Genomic DNA, 13,583 nt, shown 5'->3' with positions numbered 1-13,583 from the left:
AAATCTGTTGTCACGTGCTTATGAATGTTATTTATTGGATAGATCTCAGTATACTGATCGTGTTAGGTGCGTATAATTATGAAGCTGATTATGTTCTGGGTTCTTCGAACCCAGAAGACAGCCATCTTCGGACTCATCGCCGTGAAAACCTCAAATCATACAAGATTGTCAGTCAGCCTTCACATCCTTTGAATCAAAACACTTCCGGATAAGAACTGCATTAAATTCTTCGCACACACTTTCATCCAGCGATTTGTTATAAATGTTTGTAATGAGATAATAATAATGGGCTTTGCAACTTTCTTCTCGAAGGTTCATAGCATTTTAAACCAAGACACATGCAACAGTAAATTCCTTTTATGTCCAATACGAGACGCTGCAATGGTTCTCAAGCCACAATGCGCAGATAAGTATCTGTTTTGTTTTCTATATTATTAACACAAGAAGTCACGTCTTACAAGAGCAGGGAGAATATTTTATCTATTCCAAACTAAAATTTCGCAGATGATGAATTGTGCTCCATCGACAATACACTTAAGTTATTTCTTTATTCTACTAGTTCTGTATAAAAACTTACTTCAGCTTCTCGCCTTATTAATTTTACATTTTATACTTAAAGCATTGTGAAAATAAATTGCTTATCTTTGATTAATGCCCGTTGATAAATTAAGGACAATAAAAATTATCCTATGTCTACGTCTGTTAAACGTAATTTTAAATTCACAGAGACAGTTTAAATAATTAGGATTCAAATGAAGAAATAAAGCTAAGCCGCTTTATTCCAGAACAAAAATTCAGAGGAGAAATAATCTCTCTCCCTCTGTACCAACTTCACCCGCTTCTTTTTCATAACCTCACATTCCACTGAATGTAACAGCCACATAAAGAGATACCCTACGTATACCGAAGATGGCGCTACTGGGCACCGCATTGTATATTCATTCTTCTCTCAGTCGACGTGTGAATCTCTCCCTTCACTCATTTCCCACCTACTTCGGCTTCTGACAGAGACAGCAGCACTTTAATGCATACGTGAGTGAGTGACTGAGTGTAGTAAGTGGAGGTTGGTGAATTTTTAGCTTGGCGGGAGTTGGACCTGGTCCCTCCCGGGAAATACACAACCACGAACTCGGCAAATATCTGAGAGAGATGGAAAAAAATACAGCCAGCAAGAGGAAGGAAGAGGAATGTAAGGTAATGTGAGCCTTTAGGGGTCATGACGTGTCGGAGTGCAAGGCCTTAGGACAAGCAGTCATTTATCCCACTACAACGCGCGGATTTTACACCTAAGCTAGGATTTGTCAGAGGACGAAGCATTCCAGTGTGACTCGACTATTAGACTGTTGGAATAAAGCGTCTCTCTGCATTTCGAAGAGAATTTGGGTAGTTAACAGGATCAAATGTCATTGCTTTCATGTGTAATACACCAAAGCAAAACCCTTTTTATGGCTACCGCTAACTGTTTCTGTGGAGCACGTGTTGAGCTTAAGAGGGGAGTGTCTATTATAGCAAAAGTTTTAAATGAAATCCTTCGGTCTTCAGTGTAAAATACACTGCCAAAATTCTTTAATTCTGTGTCGTTCTTTATAACTAACTAGATGCAGCATAGACTTTCTGAAGTTTGTGGTTGTTTCCCTGCCTTTCATGAAACCTAAAGAGTCATTAACGTGTAAGATTTGAGGTTTTCACAGCGGTGAGTATGAAGATTTCTGTCTTCTGGGTTGTTGCGCCGTGTAGTCTGGTCGATGTTAACCAACGTTTCAGAGGTCATGCTGCCTCCGTCATCAGGGCGATGAGTATGAAGATTTCTGTCTTCTGGGTTGTTGCGCTGTGTAGTCTGGTCGATGCTAACCAACGTTTCGGAGGTCATACTGCCTCCGTCATCAGGGCGATGAGTATGAAGATTTCTGTCTTCTGGGTTGTTGCGCTGTGTAGTCTGGTCGATGCTAACCAACGTTTCAGAGGTCATACTGCCTCCGTCATCAGGGCGGTGAGTATGAAGATTTCTGTCTTCTGGGTTGTTGCGCTGTGTAGTCTGGTCGATGCTAACCAACGTTTCAGAGGTCATACTGCCTCCGTCATCAGGGCGATGAGTATGAAGATTTCTGTCTTCTGGGTTGTTGCGCCGTGTAGTCTGGTCGATGCTAACCAACGTTTCAGAGGCAGTATGACCTCCGAAACGTTGGTTAGCATGGACCAGACTACACGGCGCAACAACCCAGAAGACAGAAATCTACAGTCAATAACGTGTTCACAAAAGCCTGTCACTGCTCCCTATTCTGAACCAGGTTAAGCCAGTCCGTCCGTCCGTAGCATCCACTTGTTTCAGAATTATTCTAACACTATCGTACCACCTACATCAGTGTCTTCCAAGTGAGCTTTTGTCTTAGATTTTTCTGGATACAATTTTTATGCATACTTCGTCCATCTAGCCTTCATTATCTGAATAATATAAAAATTATAAAGCTCCTCACTGTGTAATTTTCTCCAGAAACATTACTTCTTCCCCTCTCTCTTTTAGTCGAAACTATTCTCTTCATCACCTCTTTCTCGAATTCCTTTAATCCGTCCTTCCGTCAGGGTGAAAAATTAAGTTTCAAGCTCGTAAAAGCAAGAGATAAAATTATACTTCTGAAATTAAGCTTACGCTGTCAGTAAACTGTTCGTACGGCCTAGAAACAGAGACGCAGAGAATAAATGTGCAATGCACAATCCTAAAATTCACTCCAGTTTCCTTTTACACGTAGCACAAATTAAGTGCGTGCCAGTTTACTGCCTTCTAGAGGGTTAATGTCTTTCTCGGCGTTAGAGAAGCACCAACAGCACTAGCTACGAACAAGGAATGATGGTATTTTAATTCCCTGCTGGTATATTCTCAAACGTACCACATCCTTTCAAATATAGTAATATTAGATTTTTAAGATCCTATTCATTCTTGACCCCGGGTGAGTGGTCGGCTTTACCCCAGGGAAAGGACCCCGGTACCCATTGGATAGGAGGCTGGGTGGGCCTCAGAGCAGGTCTGGACGCACAGGCTAGAGGCAAAATCCTCTGCCCCTGTCGGGGAACGAACCCCGGTAGTCCAGTCCGTAATCAGTCACTATACTGACTGATTGACAGTTCTAATTGTCCATTGTATCGAGATGTTTTAAGGTGTTTTCAGTTGCCGATAGTCTGCAGTGGGAGATAGAGCTTATATTTGGTCATATTAAGGATATTAGTAACTCGCTAGGAGTTCTATCACATATGACGTATAAGCGCAGTCAATCACATTTGTTGTAAGGAACCTACTGACGGAATGTTCTAGAATCTATTATGTCGTTCTTACATTGTGCTACAAATAAAATAGTTGATGCAAGTGACGTGTGCGAGGACGTGGTACGAGCAATGTATTTTTACATTAGTATTTTGGCACCAATATGTTACGTACAGAATTATAATGCACTTCTGTGCAAATATAAAATAACCTCCTCACTTCAAGGCAGTGACTCACATTGACAAAGTTTAGCAATCTCTTAACGTCACTGGAAATACAGTGTAATGGAGCTGATACGAGCAATTTTATCGCAAAGAAATAATAATATTATTCACAAATAATCATATTATTCGACGCTATATTATATGAGATATATAAAATTAATATACATAAATAAATATATTTTACATTCTACAGAAGACTATTTATTGTTTCCAATGAAACAGTAAATAAATTCATCACGTGCATTTTCTTTGAGTTTTCTCGTTTCACAGCTGTTGCTTTACAGCACGTTTCATTTTTGATGTAACTGGTACCAATATTAAAACCGCAAAGCACAAATACATAAACAACATACGGAAATTAATACTTTGAATACGGTTATTGGCGATAAACGGTCACACGAACCAAAATACTACATAAAGTCGTTTCAGCCCATTTTATGTGCGTGTATTTTGTAACGCGATGTAAAAATTCTAATCAGCACACAAGCAAAATTACGTCCCACCTAACAACAATGCAAATTAAATATCCACCAATCATTCACAGTGATACATACGATGGAAAACGACGGCTGACGGTAGATTTTGGTTCAATATTGTCTTCCTTCTGGACTAAATCCATCATTCCATATATTGAAATGAAGCCACTGGCTCTACTCTCGTCTTTACGTGATATAAATCTACTTTTTTGAGTCTTCTAGAAGGGCAAATCCCAGTTTCTGGATAACTTTAGGTCAAGCTCCAATCAGTTGACTTAAAAGGGCTATAGAAATTGGGACGGGGGAAGAGTCAGCCTTTGACAAGCCATGGTTTAATTTTAATATAAAGAACGATGGATTTAATCCAGAAAATAAATATTACTGAATGCAACACACCATCGGAAATGGCTCTCTTCTGGGTTGTAGGGCCATGTAGTGTGGAAAGAAGTTTACTTCTACCAGACAGCCGTAAGAACTTCAAATCCTACTTAACACACCACAACTAAAACCTTTTAAAGGGATTTTGGTGCTCAAATTGTTCGCTGTACGAAATGGGCAGAGCTGTGGTATAACTGCTGTTTGGCGTGGATTTTCAAAAATTCGTACACAAACAGACTAAAATTAATTAATCTCGAAAATACTAGTAGTGACGACGAAATTTCTAGGTGACACGACAACCTGACGCGCAGGTTATATTAAAACCTGACTTAAAATTACATAATGATATTCTTACTAGACATAATCATTCCATGTAACAATCTTATAGTCAAATTCAGTTCCTACCTTCAAGAAAACATAAACCCGTTTCAAATCAACATGTTTAAGTAATAACAGATATACGTTATTCTGTGAAGGAAGAAAATCTGATGAATAATACCGAGTAACTCAATGTACAATCAGTGGACCTTCATAAAATGACACGTATGACTATTTTCCTGTAAGTAACGGTGATGATATTGATTCTGCGACCGTGGTAGCTGATTTTGCCTCAACAATCTGCGAAACTATAAACACTCTTAATGATAATAGATTAGAAAAGTGTCTCTACATAATTCTTCCCTCACTCTCTGCTAATTTTTTTACTTAATAGCCTATTACGTTTCCTGGGCAACATTTATGGTTGTTCTTTGTTTCAGCTACCGTCAGACAAGCATCTAAATTAAATAGGCTATTCCATGATTTGCGTAGGCTGTAGAGTGGCTCAGCTCAGGGGAACTAACTGAACAATTTTCCACACCACTTGATAATTATATCTATTGCTACCCTCTAGTCTATGGTTGAAAGGGTACAACAACTGTTTTCTTATACTGGTTCGAACGTTAATTTGAGAAATCGAATATGGGAGAACAAAAGTTACATTGAAATAAAGTTAATTCTACTATTTCATAATGTTTTATCTTTCCACATTCAATACATAAAGTAATTTGCTCAAATTTCTTTTATTTTCTTCTGGAAATGAATTGATTTTGAAAACAAAAATATCCCATCATTATAGGTATCTCTATTCTGTTAATATATTATTTGCGTACATGGTTTCTTCATGTTCATATTGAAACGTAATCATCATTATACAAGATTAAAGTCCTAATTAAGATGGCACAACTTCTTGGAAGAAAGAAATTGAAAACTGTGGCTCACATCTAACTACTTAACTCCTTGAACCAAAAACGTTGTTGAAAAGATGACAGCTGACAAGTTAGTCAAAGATGTTTCGTCTTTTGTGGGTCCCGAAGGTTCATTAACTTGTAGGATTTGAAGTCTTCACGACGTTCAGAGTTTCGATAACGGTCTTCTGATTGAATACAAACTATATGGAGGGGCATGCTGCCTCCGTCTTAGGGGTAAAATTGTTTAACGCTGGTGTTTAACAAAAAGGCTGTAAGGTGAAACAAACTTGAAAATCACTAAGTTAATTGCCGTGTTAACAACAGCCTCCTACTGGTCCTTATCCTAAGCAGCATAAATCCCACCCAACCTACTTGTTTAAGACCTCCATTTATATTATATTTTCATTCACACGAAGGTCTTCCAATTGGTATTTTATCTAGACTTTCGACGCAAATTTTTCATGCATTTTTTATCTCCCCATTCCTCATACAAGATCAACACATTTAATTCTCCTGGGTACGATTACCCTATTTACATACGGTGATCAGGAAAAAATTATGAAACTACTCAAAAGTGTTAACTTCTACAACTTCTGTCACTTCATTTCTCTCAGATTCAAATTTTATCCTGAGCATCCTGTCCTCAAAGACCATTAATTTATGTCCTTACATTAACAAGAAAGATCAAGTTTCACATCCGTATAACACGTGTAAAATTACAGTTTAGTATTTTTCAGATAACGGACGGGAAGACAAATAATTATGAACTGTGAAAGATTTGAGGTTTTCAGAGCGGTGAGTATGAAGATTTCTGTCTTCTGGGTTGTTGCGCTGTGTAGTCTGGTCGATGTCAACCAACGTTTCATCGCCCTGATGACGGAGGCAGTATGACCTCTGAAACGTGGGTTAACATCGACCAGACTACACAGCGCAACAACCCAGAAGACAGAAATCTTCATACTCATCGCCCTGATGACGGAGGCAGTATGACCTCTGAAACGTTGGTAAACATCTACCAGACTACACAGCGCAACAACCCAGAAGACAGAAATCTTTAATTATAAACTGCATTGTACGAAAATTTGTCCCAATTCAATCTGCCGTTAATTCCTTCGTAAATGCAATTTAGATTTGTTGTTAGTTTTGAATGCAGCACTTTCTACAGAAGTTCCTACTTTTGTTATACACTGAGATAATTCCATAACGAATGACTACACTTCACAACCGCATTTTTAAACAGCCTATTAATCTAAAAATTCCAAAGTTGCATCCTTGTTAAGATCGTTATTTGTCAAACAGCATGGCACGCCCTCAGGATGCAGACAGCAAATTTCCAGATATGGAGGTTATGTAGCTTCTGAAATAATGAGAAAGTCTTTGCGGACAGCCCACAATGGGTGGTCTTGCAGCTTGTTGTCGGAACGTCGGGGTGGAAGGACAACAAATTCGCACCGTAAAAGAACCAGAATGTTAGGAAATATTACACTGGATCTAGAACTTGGAAAATATATTATTTATAGGCACGTGTACAAACACAGAACATAATATTAAACTAAATACCATTTGGTAAGTTAATTTATTTTAGGGTGAAATAATTTGTCAGAAAATTACTCGCAGTAGTTTCACTTTCAAGCCTTAAGAAATCTCTAATCCTCGTATTAACCAATTTTCGTGGTAATTAGACAAATACAGTAATGTCGTAAGGGTGCAATCTCGTACTGAAAGTTTTCGCGGCTGGTCACTCTCATACCCCAGAGTTAATGAATTTCGGAAGTCGATATCTCGTTGTCGTATACCAGGCTCTTTACCATCCACAAGTCGACGCCTGCCTCGATATAATAATTGAGTTACATTTAGTAGTACATTTGTTTTACTATAAACTTTCGACTTCTGTTATCTGGTTAATTTATGTAAACGGGTTATAACTAGTTTACACGCATTAGCACGTCCAAACACCACCTGAAACAAAGTGCAGATGCTTGATAAACGAATGGAAATGGATACACTTGTTTAATTCCTCTTTTCCCACGATGCCAATTAATCTGCGTGTACGCCTATAGACCAATCAAATCGAACTTCATAAACATTCTCAACAACGGCTTATTATAGAAATATAAATACGTACAAGTTATTTAGAACACAGCTGTAATTATTTTAAAAAATAATCTTTTGTATGCTAAATATTTAATGAAATAAAGTTAAAAATATATTTGCTTTATCTCGGAAGTGTAAACTCTGTCATCAGAGAAACATTACGCCTATGGTGATAAACATTAAAGTCAATTAGTTTCGCTAAATACGGAGAAGATTAAATTATTTCTGAAAATACGTGAATTTCACGGGGCTAATTTCTTTTAGTTTATAATTTATTCTGCGACGTTAATAATTCAGACTATACAGCGTTGGATAATATGAAGATTAATGAATAACGAAAAGTAAAAATCATGAGAGGAATTGGTTGTGGCTTAAAATATAATATTTTCATGATACTTTCCCGAAATAACTGACAGATACAAAAGTCAATGAAGATAGCCGGATTCAGAGCTGAGATTTTAAGTCTATATAAGTAACAAAGGACGAGACACTGTCAAAATGTAGGAAGAAAAAGGAAAAAGTTTAATTTTTTTATTAAAGTACTTTTACTATCATTATTTCAGATTACATGGGTACGATAATTCGTGTGCAGTGGAACAGAATTAAGGAAGTAATTAATTGTACACAGGCCTATAAACAAAGAAAACATGCTGTAGCGAATACAGTATTTCAATTAACATTCTTCTGAAAGAATTACAGCAATTTTCAGGCTCCACTGCAGAACAGTTGCGGTATTCTCATTTCCTATTTGATGACGCACCAAGATCTCATATGGCGAATGTCACATGAGTTGCATTATTGCTAGAGAAACAGGAATTCAGAGTGGCATGGCCCTGAGCAATTTGATTCTCCCTCAGGACTCATTACCAGGATATTAAAGACATCGGTATGAGAATTTACCGTGTCTTAATACCAACCAAATGCTTGGAATAAGCAGAGGAAGGGAAGGTAAAAGGGCTTACGAACGCTAGGCTTTTCGTATTATAGGCTGATAATAAAAAAAGGAATTGGGGAGATTATAAAATATTTATACTTTCAGTTTGAATTAGCATATTATTTTTAAACACAATAATTCCGCTGTAAATTACAGTGTTTCCTCAAGTTTTCGTCAATTACTAAATCGGTTTTTGGTTTACTACGGTACCGAATAATAAAACATGATCAATCGGAGCCCTTTTAGATGCGTAGGTAGGTTTGTCCGTCGCCGGATTCATTTCTGTTAAACAGACTAGCTGATCGGCCTTTGAACAACTCACTACAAACACAGTATTCGGAGACGCCTAATCGTGGTCAATTTTAACTGCGTGTCATTAATAATACGGACATGACAGCTTTGATAACTTGTGAATTGAGAACAAAAGTATGGTGATTCAATGTAGGGTCTTTTAAATGTTGTATGGTGATAGATATTTAGAAAATTTACAAGTTCCATTACAGTCATTTTTGGTGTGATCACGATAACTGCAATATCATTTTAACTTGACATGCGAAATATATGATGTGATCTGCTTTACGCATATCTAATAGAAGTACTAGCAGTATTCAAGGGTCATAATGCAAACCTGCAGTACACTTCAATGGATAATACGATAATAATAATCGTCTATTTATTTAGTGCATGTTCTATTTTTCTAACGAATATCTGAAGTGACAGAGAGAGAGAGAGAGAGAGCTTTTGGTACTGTGCATCCCAGATTCAGCACGTCATTTTATCTTAAAACCTCGCTTTGTTTATATGCATGTTTTATACGTAATTTTATGTAAACACGTTCCCTTTTAAATAAAAAAGTCTTAAATATTCAATCACAAGAGCAAGCATATTGTATCTGAAACATTCGTTCTTGATTTCATAAACACCTCTCGAGAAAAAATTACAATAAGTCGACATATCTCTCAAATATTTTCGCCCTGATGATAAGACGTAACAGAGTTTAAACAAGCAGTATGAATATAAAATATGTTTTTAACCCTTGAAACGGAAGCCCGTCTAAATATTTAGGAATCCAGTCCGTACAGAAATTAAAACACAGCACCTGACCCGTAGAAAGATTAAATGGGAAATACACTTTAAACGAATAATCACTGTATACAGTGGGAATCATACAAAACGAATAAATACAAAATGAAGAATTATTAATTGTTAAAGCAGGTATGACGTAGTTACCACCGGAATTTAAAGGGTAAACTGATCAATTACAAGCCACAAACCTGATTTTCTTCAATCAAATGTTACGTAGCTACAATAAGGATGTTTGGCTGCTGTGCTGGCGACACAACACGACGTGAGTGAAAACTGCGAAGATTACAGCGTTTCCTGGTCCTAGCGGCACAGCCGACAAATATCTTAACCGCTGCCCCGTCATTTAAATGTAGTCACTTTCTGCTTGCTGTGATTACACAAAAATACAGTGAAGAGATCCAAATAAAAGGATGGATTATTAGAAATCCCCATTATAAGCTTCGCTAATCCGGATTATCGCCTAATCCAGACCACCTTCCGCTTTCGTAGATCGGATTAGGGAAGATTTACTGAACTCAAAAGGCATTACAGATAACAAGATACTATACCATCACGGCAGAGAAACTCAACTGAGGATATCTCCCAAATATAAAAATTAAACACATTCCATAGATTAAATTTATAGACTGTATCTCTTACTCTATGCGTTTTTCATTTTTCTGCTATCCCGTTTAGCGATTCAACGGCACCCAAATGTAGCTCAACTGTGCCACAAACGTTTTCATCTCTAAAGCCAATGGAAAAGAATAGAATAAGTTGAGAAATAAACGTCGCTAAATGAACAAAGTATCATCAGACACGTATCAAAACATTTGATTAAGCTTTATGTATGAAATTTTCTACCATTGCCACCAAATGACCGTTACGTGAGTGAATGTTTACTGGTAATTATAATTACGGTGCAGTGACCGAACTGAAATTGTTGCAGAAATGATGCAGTACTAATTGAGTCAGGGGGACCACTGTGTAACTGACCACGAGGGTTTTGAGTTCCAAAATCCGATTAAATTTGGCATCAAAATGTACAAAATAACAGACAATGTAATGGTCAGTAATTCACGCATCACACAGATCTCAAAACATACTTTTTGTTAATTTTATTAAATGTGGGAGTATTTTTCTAAGCAGCCAACCATATAATCTATAGTTAGGGAATCTGATCAAATTGTAGTTAAAATTTCGATATGCTGACATTTCTCTACAGGATCTTGCTTGTAAACATAACTTATTTTATAGGATTTGAGGTTTTCACGGAGGTGAGTCTGAAGATGGCTGTCTTATGGAGTATTATGCCGCGTAGTCTGGTAGAAGCTTACCATCAGTCATCGTTCGATGATAGAGGCAGCAAGGACTTCTGAAATGTCGGTAAATTTCTACCAAACTACACGGCATAATACTCCATAAGACAGCCATTTTCGTACTTGGTAAATATTTTATGCTTTAGTGATACATATATATGGCCGTGTAACTAGGGAAATTATGATCTTCGAGAAAAGGGTATGAGGGTGTGGTCAGAATTAAACTCGCTCTCGAATAGGACCTAATGGCGGACTATTGTGAAGATGGTAATGAAACTCAGAGATTCATAAAAATTTGAAATTCCTCAACCGTCTCCACAACTATCGGTTTTTAAAAAGTACGTTGCACATTAACTTATTACATTTCGTTGCCTTTGGTTTAGTGTCGCTTATTTTGTATAGTCTGTCTGCGTTACGTATCTTTAAATTTCTGAAAAATTAGCCGCATCCTGATGAAGGTCTGTATGGGAATGTTTTAATAAACAAATTTGGTGAAGTTTTAAGATACTCTGAAATGTTATAGATACAAAGTATGGGGATGTAGAATGGACGCAACTTACACAGGACAGTGACCACTTGCGTATAGTCTTGTGCGTAATATAATGTAGGCTTACCTCATATTAAATAAAAGAAACAGCTGGAGATAATTTAGCTTCTCAAGAAGGACTTTGTTCCAGGAGTTAGTTATATTTTGTGCTTCATTTATACAATTATTTCTAACAGTAACGCAAGTATAACATTTATATTTACACCAAATATTACTTTCGTGCAGTTACTAAAATGAATTTAGTTTGACAGTAAATAAACAATGGTGTGTTTTCAAATATAAATAGTACTTACTCTGTTAAAGTGAGTAAAATAGTAAACAACTTGGAAATGGTTAGGCGGGATTTTATGAGCTCTTTGCGTCATCATCATGTTTAAGGTGGCGGAGGTATTCTACCAGTGTTATTGCCAATGGTTACCCTGGGTGTTATTCTTGAAGACAAACATCTAAATAATGCAGCTGAACACACAATTCTAGAGCAGATACCAGAAAATACATACAGCTTTGTTGATATTTGCAGCAAAACTTTAAAGAACAATTCTATACGGAATTCCAAATAAGTTATGAGTCGATGTAAACAAAGTCATGTAAGGGGAAGTCTACCATTTCCTGACCTTGGGCCTCAACAGGTTACATTTCACATTACTGCTCCTGTATCCCCCCCCCCCCCCCGAAAGATGTAATAGCAATTATGTTACTGTATTCAGTGATAACGTCTTGAAGCGTCATATTTGTGAGTATTTATTATATTAATAGTGTTAAATGATACAGTTATAGATGCTACTTAAGCCCTTTCTGTACAATCACCTTGATGTTGATGCATATTTATTTGAACAGTGAGTTAAGTCTATAGATTACCCATTACGAAAACATTCGTTCTTGTGTTTCGTGACTTACAACAGTAACTTGACAAACCACTATTATCTTGTAAGGGTTTGTTTGTGAGTATTGAGAACAACGTTTGTATATTTACAGAGTGTGGTAGACAGAGAACAGTTCAGTAATACAGAAAATACAAGAATGACAAGGACCTACGTTTGCAGGACAGGCAGTAACATTTATACTACGTGTTCCAAAAAAATTTTGAAAAACACGATATATTGTTCTGACGTCCTATCAACTTAGTTGTGACATGGTATAGTTTCAGTTAAAAGTTTTCGTATGTTCAACAGAACGTAAGTCCAATCAAAACTCTCGACACGATTACTTAATTACCCTTTTAATTGTAACTGGTTATACGCTTAGTCTGTCCTCTACCAAATAGTTCACAGTTCAGTGCCGATGCGGTTGGCTGAGTCCACATAATGAAGGCAAAACGGCTCTACTATCGTTTCCTACCATCACACTACTATATATTTGCGTTGAAAATTATTTAGTATGTAGAGGGGTTAGGGGGAATTTACACGCCCTGAACTCTCCCCTCCTATCTTACCACCGTTGTTATTTTATGCACCTAGTTTTCCAATTTCCAAGTCCGTGTTTCTCAGTAGAAGGCAGGTTCAATAACTCACATGGCGAGAATTGCAGGACAGTGGTGACCAAGCAAGAACAAACATTGCTACAGATTTGCCAGCACCAGCCAGAGAAACGTTCATACTAAGGATAACAACGCTGCATCGCGAGAGACGGTCTCAGCCAGGAGACCATTTGTTAGAATAAAAATACAGGGAGATGGGAGGTTTTAGTCTATAGAAATTGGATGGAGAGAGCTAAATTTAAGTGCGAAACGGACACTGCAGGATATTACAAAGGAAAGAGATTAACGCAGTGAGAAAATGAATAGTGAATAAAAACTGCTGTTCGCGTTGGTCCTACACTTTCTTGATAATAGTTGTATATTTGAAGAGTATTTTTCTAAAAGAAACGATTTCCGTAACATGAAAATAAATAGGATATCAATAATCGTAATCATAACTGATGATTGAAGCAGGAAGGACCTCTGAAATGTTGGTAAACTTCCACCATACTACACGGCGCTACAACCCAGAAGACAGCCAGCTTCGTACTCAACGCCGTGAGAACCTCAAATCTTATTTAAGAAATAAGTATTACTATAAACAG

At 37.1% G+C, this 13,583-nt stretch overlaps 2 protein-coding genes across 5 annotated transcripts in view; one reads left to right on the top strand and one right to left on the bottom strand.

The window, feature by feature from the left end:
* The window catches only part of csul (protein arginine N-methyltransferase 5), a 546,076-nt gene that overhangs the window by 111,141 nt on the left and 421,352 nt on the right, over positions 1–13,583 (bottom strand). The gene's annotated exons all lie outside the window — the stretch shown is intronic.
* Positions 1,058–13,583, top strand: part of LOC110836151 (uncharacterized) — a 321,064-nt gene continuing 308,538 nt past the window's right edge. The window contains exon 1 of the mRNA XM_087347246.1: positions 1,058–1,194. The gene's annotated coding sequence lies outside the window, so the exon portion shown is untranslated. The remainder of the gene's footprint in view (positions 1,195–13,583) is intronic.

The sequence above is a fragment of the Zootermopsis nevadensis genome, unplaced genomic scaffold (assembly GCF_977971745.1).
Source record: "Zootermopsis nevadensis isolate Lab colony 2312 unplaced genomic scaffold, Znev_1.0 Znev_ptg000011l, whole genome shotgun sequence".
Classification (NCBI taxonomy): Eukaryota; Metazoa; Arthropoda; class Insecta; order Blattodea; family Termopsidae; genus Zootermopsis; species Zootermopsis nevadensis.
The sequence above is the reverse complement of the archived record's forward strand: the minus strand, read 5'-3'. Positions and strand labels throughout refer to the sequence as shown.